Genomic DNA, 15,640 nt, shown 5'->3' on the forward strand with positions numbered 1-15,640 from the left:
ATGCTATCATTATAAAATATCCATCAAAACTACTGAAAATAAAGATTATTTATAAGTGGTCAAATTCCTTAACATGGATGTCATAGCATATTTCCACGGAAAAAAAAAACAAGAAAGCATCAGATTTTTTAGGATGGTAAGCAATTACTAGTTCTAAATATTAAGTCAAAATAGCACGAGCTAGTCAGTTTTCAGATTGATCATTCAAAAATAGCTCGCGTTTGCAAAGTCATTGAAAAATAACAATTATTTTGCTGCAACACGAAAAGTTCCAGCATAATATACTGGAGATCGGTGCACCTGTGTATGTGTATGAACTTCCAACATATTATGCTGGGAGCATATGTGTATGAACTTCCAGCATATTATGCTGGATCGGTATATTATACTAGAACTCCAGTATATTATGCTGGAAGTCCATTATATTATATTGGAACTCCATTATATTATGCTGAAAGTCCAGTATATTACGCTGGAAGTCCAACATTTTTGAATAAATATCAAAAAAAATGAAGGGGTAAATCTTAGCTAATTATAATAATCTCTAGAACAAAAGGTATGTAAGATGAATACAGTGGATAATATTCTTTGATAAATGATCGAACGTTAAAGATGCCAATCGTTTACGTAGGAAAATGTTACAGTCAGTGTTCTCAGCAAGAAAAGCCAAAAGCCCCCTTTATAAGGTTGTTTTCCCGCTATATATAAGGAACAAACCTCTTCTGAACTCTAAAAAGCATATTATGGGGAATATCCGAAGGAATATTCCTAATGCCCCCTATTGGACCTACACTACTGTAAAAGTCGTGCAATCTCTGTTCGCTTGTCTGTTGTCCTCCATAGGACGTCAGACTACGAGGATCTCGTCGTTTGCCGTATTCATCAATGGTCGTGGTCGTCCAAATTTGGACCCATACAGTTAGTCCTTCCGCTTGTCGAGGTTGCAGCTCAGTGCATCCTTGATAAGCGGACTCCATCCGCTCTTGTGGAGAAATTTGGTCTTACGGAGCGTTATGGATTGACCAATAATGGGAGGTCAGCGTGCTCAACAAGACACCAGATAGTGTATCTTATCAGAAAATGACGTCATCTCCATGTGCGTCATCATTATGCGTATTTTCGAGACAGGGGTTGAGAGCTTGTCGCTTCGATTTTGGTGCCACTCTGCTGCCTTCCGCTACGATTCTTGCGCCACCCAATCCTATAAATAGGTGGAGGGTTTGTTTTTTCAAAAACTCTTGGCCATTTCATTTCCGGTTATTCTTTCTCATCTCTTTCGTGTTTGTTTTACCATTTTCTATACTTCCTCTTCTCTCATTCTCCATTCTTAGTCTTCCATATTGTTTTAACGCATTTTCTGTAGAAGAGATGCCTAGAACGCACCAATCTCGTGAGGGGGTCTCTGACGCCACTCTGTTGTCCGTGGCACTTCCTTCTGGTGATGATGGCATGACGCTGGAGGAGGGGGACAACTTTTCCACCGTGGAGAAGTTGCTGCCAAGACACCCTTCGTCTCGAAGTGATTTTCTTAAGGATCCTCCTCCTACTCCCATCCCTTTGTTCTCTGAAACCGAGCAAGTTCATATTGATACTCTTCGTACAAAGTATAATATTCCCGCTGACGTTGATATGGTTTCAGCGGGGAGGGACTTTGTAGAAGTCCAAAGGCCTAGGTACTGTGCTTTTTTTGAGTACCCCTTCGTGATCGGCCATTCCTTCCCCCTTCTTTCGTTAGTGGAAGAATTCTGTCAATTCTACCAGGTTTTTCTGGCACAACTTTCTCCGTACACGCTTAAAATACTCCTGCTGTTAACAAAATATGCGAAGTTAGCGGGGTGCGAGGTAATTTTTCACCATCTTCTGCACTTGTTTTCACCCAGCTTTCATAGGGGCACTATGGTGCATTTGAGGCACCGTGGCACTAAAGGGCTGATGGTTGGGACCGACGACCGAGCGAGTCGTAAGTTTTGGCACAAATACTTCTTCGTCAGAACCGCACATGTCGTGTCTAACCCCACTAGGTTTCCGGAGCGATGGAACGAGAACCGTAAGTGCCGCCATTTGTTTTGTTCTTTCTTTTCTTCCTCATTCACCTTAGTGTTTATTTGCTTCTTGTTTGTATCTATGGGGCTTCCACCTCAACCTATTGCAGGTATAAGGGATTGGGTGGCCCGTCTTCTCCCCCATGCAGTGGAAACTCGACTAGCCTACTTTCGTGAAGCACTTTGGGCCGAGGGTTTCGTCTGGTAAGTGTCTTCTCCTGTATCACTCCTTGACTACACATCGTTGTCTATCGATACGACTTTTTATGATAACAGGTCGAGGAGCTTCTAGGCAGAGGGCTCCAATCCCTGCATTCCGACAAGCTATCGCTGCTGTAGGACGACAGTTTACTTTGAGTGAGTACGTCTGAGAGGGTCGTGCTCAACCGATACAGACGGGAGATCCTTCTCGTGACATGGTCGTGAGGGAAGAGGCCTCTTCCGCACCGATCCCTTACCTTGTGGATGAATCCTCTAATGGGGATGAGTCGTTACAGAGGAAAAAGAGGAGAGTGGAGCTTGGGAAGGATGTGGTCGTGGACACTGGTAAAAGAGTGACAGGTGTGTCGCAGAGGGCGCCTGCGACCACGTTTATAGCTGATGCTATTTTGGCGGGGAGGTCTCCCTAAACAGAAGGGGTTTACCCAGGAGGTGGTTCCGCGCGTTCTGTCGAGGGTGGTGCATCGTCTAATGTCGGAGGGGGCCTATACATCGAGGGGAAAGGCTCGGGTTTGGATGTCGACCCAGGGGTTGTTCGTGAGTTTTTAGAATGCCATACTCATGTGGAGGTCAGAGTGGAGGGTTCTGATCGGCATGTAGTTATTCCTGGGGATTACAATCTGTTGTCGAATTGTGATCAGGTGCGTCTGCTTTAGCCCCTTTGTGTGCTGCTTCCGAGAGCGAGGTGCTCAGAGCGATGAGTAACATAGAGTTATCTCAAAACGTCGCTGGCATGGCCTTGTGGGTAGATGTCTTTCTCTTCTTTTTAGTCGTTGGGTTTGTGTCGTCATTTTTGACCTGCCTTTCTTTAACTTTTTCCTATTGTGCCCGACCCTTATCATGGAGCATGAGCGTGAGCGCCGGGAAAAGAAGAGGACGACCATCTACGGGAAGATGTCTTCTAAATATCAAAAATATCGCACCAAGCACCGTGCGATGGCCGACATCTACAACCAGGACCCTGACTTCTAATTGTTCCGCGAAGGGCTTAAACAAAGGGAGGATCAGCTGGCGCGTAAGGTCGAGGAGTTGAGGGAGCGAGACGAGGACCATATGAAGGCCATTACCCGCAACAGTGAACTTGAGGCGTCCCTTAAGGTAAAGGAAGATGAGCTCGAGTTAAGTAGAGGGGTGATGGCCGAGAACGCCAACCTACAAGCGAAGATGACCAGTTTGACTACCGACCTGGGTGCAAAGACGGCGGAGATCAATGAGCTCAAGGGTGAGTTGAGTGTGAGTGCCGATAGACTAGCGACTGCTATTTCTAAAGCGACAATTTTGGAGGATACCCTCCGTCTCTACAGGTCGGAGCGGACCAAGGAGGAAGAGACATCCGCGCTCAAGGTAGCGAGGCTTGAGGAGCGTGTTAAGGAGTTGGAGGCAGAGCTATTTGTGTTGACCGGGTAAGTGGTTTCACTAAGAACGGAGGACGCGAGTCGACGCTCACAACCTTCTACGTCTCGTGCCTCGTTGTTTATATGAGTTGAGGGTTCATGCTGAGGCTCGGATCGATGTGTACAAGGCTCTTCATGCTGATGGGAGGGCATCTGAAGTAGAACTTCAGGGAGTGCGTGATGAAGCTCGTGCAGCTCGTGAGGCATGCAAATACGACCCTCTTACGCCTGACGGGGATGATATCAACTCTGATGATGCGAACTGTCTTGCCTCTGACTATTGGTATGAAGATGTGTATGCTACCGGGGATGATGTGTAATTTTTGGTTTGTACTTACTTTTTGCTTCAGGATTTTTGTAAGGGCATGCTTGAGCCCGTTGTAAAGATAGGTGCTAGTAATATTATGTTTTAATGAAGAAATTTTTTTGTCGATTTAGTGATGATCTTTGTAATATTTATGATATCCCGGATACTCGTCGAACTGCTAAGCCGATTTTGCTTCGGGTGAGGTCGGACCCTTTTCTTTTGGCGATGGCCTTAGCCATTGGGATGCTACTTTCGAGCTGTGATGACCTTTTAGGTCATCACTTGTTTTATAAATGAATTCTGCGTTTCGAGGCGTTAAGAACCTCATTCGACATCACCTCGATTTGCGTACGTAGTCTGGGTGCATAGCCAAAAAACCATAATGTGAAATCTGTAAAAAAAATGATGAATTTTGACTTCAAATTAGATTTAAGTTGACTTCTGTCAACATTTTGGGTAAACGAATCTGGACCCGTAATTTGACGGTCTCGGAGGATCCGTGGAAGAATATGGGATTTAGGCGCATGCCCGGAATCGAATTCCGAGGTCCCAATCCCGAGAAATGAATTTTTTAAAGAAAATTATTTTATGGAATTATTTATGAGTTTTTGAAAGGAAACATGTTTAAACCTTGATGGTATCAGGCCCGTATTTTGGTTCTGGAGCCCGGTACAAGTCTTATATATGATTTAAGACGAGTCTATGAAATTTGGTAAGAAACGGAAGTCGTTTGAGGTGATTCGGACCCGTAGTTGTGAAAATTGATACTTTGAAAGTTTTGAGATTTTTCTTAGATTTTTATGCTAAATTCGTTGTTTAAGAGGTTACTTTGGAGATTTGATCGCATGGATAAGTTCATATGATGTTTTTGAGTTAGTATGTATGTTTGGTTTGGAGCCCCGAGGGCTTAGGTGAGTTTCAGAAGGTTTTGAACTTAGGAAAAAGTTGCAGGTTTTCAGTTTCTGGTGTTCTGGTGTGTTGTTCTTCGCGTTCGCGGAAGGAATCTCGCAAACACGAAGGGTAAGTTAGGCTGTAGGAATTTTCCTTCTACGCGAACGCGAAGCGTTGGACGTGTTTTCCTTCGCGAACGCGGACCTGCTATCGCGAACGCAAACGCTTTTGGGCCTGGGCAGGGGGAAGGAGATTTTGTTCTATGCGAACGCGGGCAACGACCCATGAACGCGAAGGCTCGAGGAGTCAAAGATCCACGAACGTGAGCTTGTGATCGCAAACACGATGGTTAATTGGGCCTGACACATCGCGAACGCGATGAAGGTCTGCCCAGTGATTTTAAAACAGAAGCAAAAATGGGATTTCACCAAAATTACATAACTTCTCCTTCCAAACTCCAAATTGGGTGATTTTTGAAAGAGAACTTAACCACAAATCCATAGGTATGTAATCTTAGACTCAACTTCTTCAATTTCCATTAACACCCATTAGATTTCTAGGTCTAAATCATGTTCTTAAGGGTAGAAAATTAGGGATTTGGGTAGAGTTAGGGCTTTTTGCATAATTGGGATTTAGACCTTGTTTTGGGGTTAGATTTTGTAACTTATTACATATTCGGGCTCGTGGGTGAATGGGTGATCGGGTTTTGGTCCGAACCTCGTGTTTTGACCAAGTGGGCCCGAGGTCAATTTTTGACTTTTTGGGGAAAATGATAGAAAACCTATAATTGAGCATTGGGTATGAATTCTTTAGCATTTATTAATGTTGTTAAATCAATTTGGACAAGATACGAATTTTTTGGAGGCGAATTCTAAAGGAAAAGTGGTGTTTGAGGCTTGAGTTGGAAGTAGAAGTTCGAGGTAGGTGTTTGGTCTAACCTTAGCTTGAGGGATTAAGAGTTGTGTCCTATTTGCTACATGTTACTTGTTGAGTACGATGTATAGGAATGGTGACGAGTATCTATACGTTGGTGTCAAGCATGACCGTGAGTCTTAAATTGAAATTGTTGTGTTCTGAATAAATACTATTGCCTAAGTTGTTGATTCTCTGTGTTGAACAAGGATTATCATTATCCTCGTGGAAATTTCTTACGATTGAGTATTGGTGCTGGTTGGGGTAGTTAGATGTTAGAACAAATTTGGTTATAGTTGATTCTCCCTTGCCGGTACGTATTTACTTATACTGTCGATTCCCTTGCTGGGATAGTGTTGTTTCTTTATTGATCCTTTGGCAGGACTCTTGTTGGGATTGGTATTGAACTGTATATGTGGATTGGGTTGCGTGCCACAATAATATTATATTTGGATCGGGTTGCAAGCTACAATAATATTATATTTGGATCGGGTTGCACGCCGCAACATTGATATAATTGGGTTGGATTGCACGCAGCAACAATAATATCATTGGATCGGGTTTTACGCCGCAACAGTGATAAATGATATAGATAGGGTTGCATGTCGCAACAGTGTTATTATGTTTTGGATTGGGTTGCGCGCTGCAACAATAGATAATACAAGGTGCTTATAGCTTGGTGACGAGTTCCTTATTGTTTTGCTATGAATTCTAAATTGTCCTTAAGCCTTTCTCTTAATTTACTATTGGTACTGATATGTCCCCGCAGCATGTACCCCCTCCCATACTTGATTGTATTATTACTATTCTTCTTTTGCGTTGTAAATAGTTAAATTGCACATGTTTATTTGGTAGTCTGGTCCTAGACTCGTCACTATTTTGCCGAGGTTAGGCAAGGCACTTACCAGCACATGGGGTCGGTTGTGCTGATACTACACTCTGCACTGTGTGCAGATCCCGGAGTAGCAGCTTTTGGACCTTAGATTGGGTGGCTGCCTTCAGTCCACAGAGATCCAAGGTAGTCCTGCAGGTGTCCGCATGCCCTGGCGTCTCCCTCTATCCCTTTACTCCTGTTTCATTTACTTAGTTCAGAAACAGTGTATCTTTTATCTTTCAGACTTTGTATGTAGTATTCTTAGATCGTCTGTGAAAATGTGACACGAGTTCTGGGTGGTCGAGGCTCAAACAGTTGTATTAGATACATATTTCAGATAGTTTACTGCATTTCTTTCGCTTATTGTAATTTTTGCTGTCTACACGTTATTGCTTTATAATTGTTAAAGAGTATAAATTGGTAAAAAGGTAATTTGTCAAAACAGCTGGCTTGCCTAGCTCACATTAGTAGGCGCCATCACGACTCCCGAGGGTGGAAAATCTGGTTCGTGACAAGTTGGTATCAAAATGCTAGGTTACATAGGTCTCATAATTTACGGACAAGCTTAGTAGAGTTTGAGGGATCGGTATGGAGACGTCTGTATTTATCCCCCAGAGGCTACAGAGTTAGGAAAAACTTCACATTTATTCTTTCCTGTCGTGCGGTTTGGTTTCTCAATGCTAATTGAATTTCTACTCTGTTCTTTCGCAGATGGCGAGAACACGCGCTTCCTCATCCACCGATCAGTAGCCCGAGCCCCCAGCAGCAACTCCCACGAGGGGTAGAGGCTGAGGCCGAGGCCGTGCTAGAGGCCGAGGTAGGGGCAGAGCTCAGCCTAGAGCAGCAGCACCAGCGGCGGAGCCTCAGGTTAACTTTGATGATGAGGTTCTGGCCCAGGCAGTTCCGGTAGGCCCAGGTCAGGTCCCAGAGGGGTTTATTGCTACCTCAGTACTACAGGATGCTCTGGTCCGTCTAGTGGGCCTTATGGAGAGTGTCACCCGGGCAGGCTTGCTTCCTGTAGCCCCAGCCGTCTCTCAGGCTAGAGGAGGAGCTCAGACTCCTACTACTCGCACTCCAGAGCAGGTAGCTCCCCAGTTTCAGACTCCAGCAGTTCAGCCAGTTGGAGCAGTTCAGTTGGGTGTGGCAGCTCAAACCGGTGATGGAGCAGCTATGTTTGTCAATGCTTTGTAGAGGTTGGACAGGTTCACCAAACTCTTCACTACTACTTTCAGCGGTGCATCTTCTGAGGATCCCCAGGATTATCTAGACAACTGTCATAAGGTTCTCAGGAACATAGGGATAGTGGAGACCAATGGGGTCAATTTTGCTTGTCTGGATCCGCCAAGACTTGGTGGAGAGATTATTGCTTGGCTAGACCACCCGGATCACCAGCTTTGACTTGGGAGCAATTTACTCAGCTATTTCTGGAGAAGTTTCTCCCCATTACTTAGAGAGAGGCCTATCACAGGCAGTTTGAGCGTCTCCAGTAGGGTTCTATGACCGTTACTCAGTATGAGACCAGATTCATCGATTTGGCTCACCATGCTTTTATCATACTTCCCACCGAGAGAGAGAGAGGGTGAGGAGGTACATTGAGGGACTTATTCAGCCGATTCGACTTCAGATGGCCAAGGAGACGGGGAGTGAGATTTCCTTTCAAGAGGTGGCCAATGTGGCCAGGAGAGTTGAGATGGTCCTATCGCAAGGAGGTGGTCAGGGGTCTGACAAGAGGCCTTGTCAATCAGGCAGATTCAGTGGTACCCCGTTTGGAGGCAGGGATTAGTATAGTAGGGGCCATTCTCCACGGCCCTTTCAGTCAGCACTTTAGGTTTCTCACAGCACTTCAGGTGGTCGTGGTTCTTATATGCAGTATTCGGATCAGCAGCCCTACAGTGCACCACCAGCTCCTATTAGTGCACCACCACTCCAGAGTTTTTGGGGTAGTCATTCAGGTCGCCAGGTTCAGTCTCAGTTTCCTCAGCTGCAACACTCAGGTGAATGCTTTGAGTGTGGTGAGTATAGTCATACCCGGAGGGCTTGTTCGAGATTGGTAGGTAATCAGTCGCAGTAGCAGGGTTCCCGTGCTATGTTTTAGGCACCAGGTGTTCCACCGCCCGCTCCGCCAGCTAGGGGTGGGGATAGAGGTGCTAGAGGTGAAGGTAGAGGTATTAGAGGTATAGCTCAGACCGCTAGAGGTGGAGGCCAGCCAACAGCATGCCATCCCAGAGATGTAGTCCAAGGTGGTGGGGCCCAACCCCGATGTTATGCTCTTCCAGCCAGGCTTGAGACTAAGGCTTCTGATGCAGTTATCACAGGCATTGTTCTGGTTTGTGGTAGAGATGCTTCAATTTTGTTTGATCCAGGGTCTATATACTCCTAAGTGTCATCTTATTTTGCGCCGTATCTGGTCATGCCTAGTGATTCCTTGAGTGCCCCTGTATATGTGTCTACACCGTTGGGTGATTCTATTATGGTAGATCGAGTCCATCGTTCGTGTATAGTTGTGATTGGGGGTCTTGAGACTCGTGTAGATTTGTTACTTCTGGACATGGTTGATTTTGATGTCATATTGGGGATAGACGGGTTATGACCTTACCACACTATCTTGGACTGTCATGACAAGATTGTGACCTTAGCCTTGCCGGGTTTATCTCATTTAGAGTGGATAGGGACTCCTGGTCATTATACCCTTAGTGTTATCTCTTATGTGAAGGCTCAGGGTATGGTCGAGAAGGGGTGTTCGGCCTATTTGGCATATGTTCATGATTTTAGTGCCGAGGTTCCTTCTATTGATTCTGTGCCTGTTGTTCGTGAATTTCCTGAGGTATTTCCTTCAAACCTGTCGGGTATGCCACCCGATAGGGATATTGACTTCTGCATTGATTTGGCTCCGGGCACTCAGCCCATTTCTATCCCGCCATATCGTATGGCTCCACCTGAGTTGAAAGAGTTGAAGGAGCAGTTGCAAGACTTGCTTGAAAAAGGTTTCATTAGACCTAGTGTTTCGCTTTGGGGTACGCCAGTGTTGTTTATTAAGAAGAAGGACGGATCGATGCGAATGTGTATAGATTACCGGCAATTGAACAAGGTTACAATCAAGAATAAGTATCCATTGCCGAGGATTGATGATTTGTTTGATCAGCTTCAGGTTGCTAAGATATTTTCGAAGATTGACTTGAGATCTGGCTACCATCAGTTGAGGATTAGGGTATCCGATGTCCCTAAGACAGCTTTCCGCACCCGGTATAGACATTATGAGTTCTTGGTGATGTCATTCGGGTTGACAAATACCCCAGCAACTTTTATGGATTTGATGAACCGAGTGTTCAGGCCTTACTTGGATTCAGTATTGATAGTCTTCATTGATGATATTTTGATCTATTCCCGCGGACGGGAGGAGCACGAGTAGCATCTTAGAGTGGTTCTTCAGACTCTGAGGGATAGTCAGTTGTATGCCAAGTTTTCGAAGTGTGAGTTCTGGTTGAGTTCAGTTGCATTCCCTGGTCATGTTGTATCTGCAGAGGGTATTCAAGTTGATCAGAAAAAGATTGAGGCAGTCAAGACCTGGCTTAGACTAGCATCAGCTACAGAGATCCGAAGTCTTTTGGGGTTGGTAGGCTACTATCGTCGGTTTGTGGAGGGGTTTTCGTCTATTACAGACCCGATAACCCGGTTGACCCAGAAGGGTGCCTAGTTCATATGGTCGGATGAGTGTGAGGCGAGCTTTCAAAAGCTTAAGATAGCTTTGACTACGGCACCAGTGTTGGTTTTGCCCATAGGTTCAGGGCATTATACAGTTTATTGTGATGCATCTCGTATTGAACTTGGTGCGGTGTTGATGCAGGATGGCAAGGTCATTGCCTATGCTTCACGGCAGTTGAAAATTCATGAGAAGAACTATCTGGTTCATGATTTGGAGTTGGCATCCATTGTTCACGCGTTGAAGATTTGGAGGCATTATCTATATGGTGTGGCATGTGAGGTGTTCACGGATCACAAGAGTCTGCAGTACTTATCCAAGCAAAAGGAGTTGAATTTGAGGTAGAGAAGGTGGTTGGAGCCGTTAAAAGACTATGATATCACCATCTTATATCATCCGGGAAAGGCTAATGTGGTGGCCGATGCTTTGAGTAGGAAGTCAGCCAGTAGGTGTAGTCTTACTTATATTCCGGTCGGTGAGAGACCACTTGCTTTGGATGTTCAGGCTTTTGCCAATCAGTTCATGAGGATGGATGTTTCTGAGCCCAACCGTGTGTTAGCTTGCACGGTTGCTCATTCTTCTCTATTGGAGCGTATTCATGATCGGCAGTATGATGATCCCTATTTGTGTATCCTTAGAGACACGGTGCAGCACGGAGGTGCCAAGTAGGTTACCTTAGGAGATGATGGAGTTTTGAGAGTGCAGGGTCGAGTTTGTGTGCCTAATGTGGATGGACTCTGAGAGTTGATTTTATAGGAGGCCCATAGTTCCCGGTACTCTATTCATCCGGGCGCCGCTAAGATGTATCAGGATTTACAGTAGTATTATTGGTGGCGGAGAATGAAGAAGGACATTGTTGCACATGTGGCTCGGTGTTTGAACTATCAGCAGGTTAAGTACAAGCATCAGAGGCCTGGCCGTTTGTTCCAGAAGATTGAAATTCCTGAGTGGAAGTGGGAGCGTATCACTATGGACTTCGTTGTTGGACTCCCACAGACTCAGAGGAAGTTCGATGCAGTGTGGGTTATTGTTGATAGGCTGACCAAGTCAGCACATTTCATTCCTGTGGTAGTCTCCTATTCTTCCAAGAGGTTCGCTGAGATCTATATCCAGGAGATTGTTCGTCTTCATGGTGTGCCTGTGTCTATCATTTTGGATCGAGGTACGCAGTTTACCTCACATTTCTGGAGAGTAGTTCAGCGAGAGTTGGGCACATGGGTTGAGTTAAGCACAGCATTTCATCCACAGGCGGACGGGCAGTCCGAGCGGACTATTCAGATTTTGAAGGATATGCTTCGAGCTTGTGTCATTGACTTTGGAGGCTCGTGGGATCAGTTTTTGCCTCTAGCAGAGTTTGCCTATAACAACAGCTACTAGTCGAGTATCTAGATGACTCCTTATAAGGCTTTGTATGGTAGGTGGTGTCTGTCGCTGGTTGGATTGTTCGAGCCGGGAGAGGCTCGGTTGTTGGGTACAGATCTAGTGTAGGATGCTTTGGACAAGGTCAGGATTATTCAGGACAGGCTTCGTATAGCTCAGTCCAGGCAAAAGAGTTATGCCGACCGTATGGTTCGTGATTTAGCTTTCATGATCGGTGAACGAGTATTAGTTCGAGTGTCGCCTATGAAGGGCATGATGAGATTTGGAAAGAAGGGCAAGCTTAGCCTTAGGTTCATTGGCCTGTTTGAGATTCTTGATCGACTGGGAGAGGTGGCTTACAGACTTGCGTTGCTGCCGAGCTTATCAGCCGTGCACTAGTGTTTTATGTGTCCATGATTCAGAAGTATCACAACGATCCATCCCACGTGTTAGATTTCAGCACTGTCCAGTTGGATAAGGATTTGTCTTATGAGGAGGCGCCGGTAGCTATTCTAGACCGGCAAATTCGTTAGTTGATATCGAAGAGCTTTCCTTCTGTTCGTGTTCAGTGGAGAGGTCATCCTGCTGAGGTATCGACCTAGGAGTCTGAGTCCGATATGTAGAGCCGTTATCCCCATCTTTTCCCTGACTTGGGTACTTCCTTCTTACGTCCATTCGAGGACGAACGGTTGTTTTAGAGGTGGAGAATGTGATGATCCAAAAGGTCATCACTTGTTTTAGAAATGAATTCTACGTTCTGAGGCCTTAAAAACATCTTTTGGCATTACCTCGATTTGCGTGCGTAGTCCAAGCGCGTAGCCAAAAAACCATTATGTAAAAATCTGTGAAAAATGATGAATTTTGACTTTAAAATGGATTTAAGTTGACTTCGGTCAATATTTTAGGTAAACGGATCCGGACCCGTGATTTGACGGTCTCGGAGGGTCCGTGGATAACTATGGGACTTGGGCGTATGCCCGGAATCGAATTCCGAGGTCCCAAGCTCGAGAAATGAATTTTTTAAAGAAAATTGTTTTTTGGAATTATTTATGAGTTTTGGAAAGGAAACGTGCTTAAAACTTGATGGTATCGGACCTGTATTTTGATTCTGGAGCCCGGTACAGGTCTTATATGTAATCTAAGATGAGTCCGTGAAATTTGGTAAGAAACGGAAGTCGTTTGAGGTGATTCGGATTCGTAGTTGTGAAAATTGATGCTTTGAAAGTTTTGAGATTTTTCTTAGATTTCTATGCTAAATTCATTGTTTAAGAGGTTATTTTGGCGATTTGATCACACAGATAAGTTCATATGATATTTTGAGTTAATATGCTTGTTTGGTTTGGATCGTCGAGGGCTCGAGTGAGTTTCGGAAGGTTTTGAACTTAGGAAAAAGTTGCAGGTTTTTAGTTTCTGGTGTTCTGGTCTGTTGTTCTTTGCGTTCGTGGAAGGACTCTCGCGAACGCGAAGGGTAAGTCAGGCTGAAAGAATTTTCCTTCTACTCAAATGCGAGAAACAGGACGCGAACGCGAAGCCTTGTAGGTGTTTCCCTTTGCGAACGCGGACCTGCTATCGCGAATGCGAAGGCTCGAGGAGTCAAAGCTTCGTGAATGGGAGCACGTGATCGCGAACGCGATGGTTAATTGGTCCTGACCCATTGCGAACGCGACAGACCCATCGTGAACGCAATGAAGGTCTGCCCAGTGATTTTAAAACAGAAGAAAAAATGAGATTTCACCAAAATTTCATAACTTCTTCTTCCAAACTCCAAATTGGGCGATTTTTGAAAGAGAACTTCATCACAAATCCATAGGTATGTAATCTTAGACTCATTTTCTTCAATTTCCATTAACACCCATTACATTTCTAAGCCTAAATCATGTTCTTAAGGGTAGAAAATTAGGTATTTGGGAAGAGTTAGGTCTTTTTGCATAATTGGGATTTAGACCTCGTTTTGGGGTCGTATTTTGGAACTAATTACATATTCGGGCTATGGGTGAATGAGTGATCGGTTTTTTTTACAAACCTCGTGTTTTGACCAAGTGGGCCCGAGGTCGATTTTTGACTTTTTGGAAAAAATGATAGAAAACCTATAATTGATCATTGGGTATGAATTCTTAGCATTTATTGATGTTGTTAAATCAATTTGGACTATATAAGAGTTGTTTGGAGGCGAATTCTAAATAAAAAGCGGTGTTTGAGGCTTGAGTTGGCCGTGGAAGTTCGAGGTAAGTGTTTGGTCTAACCTTAGCTTGAGGAATTAGGAGTTGTGTCCTATTTGCTACATGTTACTTGTTGAGTTCGACGTATAGGAATGGTGACGAGTATCTATACGTTGGTGTCAAGCATGACCGTGAGTCTTAAATTGAAATTGTTGTGTTCTCAATAAATACTACAAATGCCTAAGTTGTTGATTCTCTGTTTTGAACAAGGATTATGATTATCCTCGTGGAAATTATTTATGATTGAGTATTGGTCCTGGTTGGGGTAGTTAGATGTTGGAACAAGTTTGGTTATAGCTGATTCTCCCTTGCCGGGATGTATTTACTTATATTGTCGATTCCCTTGCGGGGATAGTGTTGTTTCTTTATTGATCCTTTGCCGGAACTCTTGTTGGGATTGGTGTTGAACTGTATATGTGGATCGGGTTGCGCACCGCAACAATATTATATTGGATAGGGTTGCACGCCACAACATTATTATATTTGGATCGGGTTGCACACCACAACAATGATATAATTGGGTCAAGTTGCACGCCGCAACAATAATATAATTGGATAGGGTTGCACGCCATAACAATTATATAATTGGATCGGATTGCACGCCGCAACAGTGTTATTATGTTTTGGATCGGGTTGCGCACCGCAATAATAGATAATACGAGGTGCTTATAGCTCGGTGACGAGTTCCTTATTGTTTTGCTATGAATTCTAAATTGTCTTTATGCCTTTCTCTTAATTTACTGTTGATACTGATATTTCCCTGCATCATGTACCCCCTCCCATACTTGACTGAATATTACTGTTCTTTCTTTGCGTTGTATATAGTTAAATTGCACAAGTTTATTTGGTAGTCTGGTCCTAGCCTCGTCACTACTTCGCCGAGGTTAGGCTAGACACTTACCAGCACATGGGGCCGGTTGTGCTGATACTACACTCTGCACTGTGTGTAGATCCCGGAGCAGCAGCTTTTGGAATGTAGAATGGGTGGCTGCCTTCAGTCCACGTGGATATGGATGTTACATAGGAAATGCCTAAGGTGGTTGCTGATAAGCTAGGATAGTAACATGTTTTATGCCCCTACTTGCCTATGCTTTGATCATATATTGTTACAAAATAGTCCTAAAAGGCTCACAAGTTGTGCTTGATTGCAGGTTTGATCGACAAAGTGATGAAATGTCAAAGATCGGCTCAAAAAGAAATGAAACCTGCTCAAGTATCAAAGACCAAGAAATCTAAGGAAAGAAGGCCTAGTGCGGACCGCACAAAGTTGAATGCGGCCGCACTAGGTGGTTCATAGAGTTGGTAAACTAGGCTAAAGGCAACGCGGCCGCGGTACACATCTCGCGGTCCGCGGTGAAGGCTCCACGGCCGCACTACTCTTTTGTGCGGTCCGCGGTCATGAGATTCAGAGAGATGAAAGTTTGAATAGCCAATGCCATGCGGTCCGCGGTCGTGATTGCGCGGACCGCGCCAGCTCCCTCCGCGGTCCATTCTACGTGGTCCGCGGAGTCCAAGTTCAGAGAAGCAAAAGTCAAAGTGAAAGATCCCAATACGGCCGCGGTCCATTTAGTGTGGCCCGCACTGACCCCGCAAAGGTATTTTTGTCCAATTTTTCCAGCCTAGTATAAATAGAACATTTTACCATTTTTAGGTCATCTTTGGTATTCAGACGTGAGTTGCGCTTCTAAGAACGATATTTGTAGCCATTTTTGGCACTTTTGCT

At 44.6% G+C, this 15,640-nt stretch overlaps 1 long non-coding RNA gene across 2 annotated transcripts in view; it reads right to left on the reverse strand.

The window, feature by feature from the left end:
- The window catches only part of LOC107800927 (uncharacterized), a 41,990-nt gene that overhangs the window by 17,209 nt on the left and 9,141 nt on the right, over nucleotides 1–15,640 (reverse strand). The gene's annotated exons all lie outside the window — the stretch shown is intronic.

The sequence above is a fragment of the Nicotiana tabacum genome, chromosome 6 (genome assembly GCF_000715075.1).
Source record: "Nicotiana tabacum cultivar K326 chromosome 6, ASM71507v2, whole genome shotgun sequence".
Lineage (NCBI taxonomy): Eukaryota > Viridiplantae > Streptophyta > Magnoliopsida > Solanales > Solanaceae > Nicotiana > Nicotiana tabacum.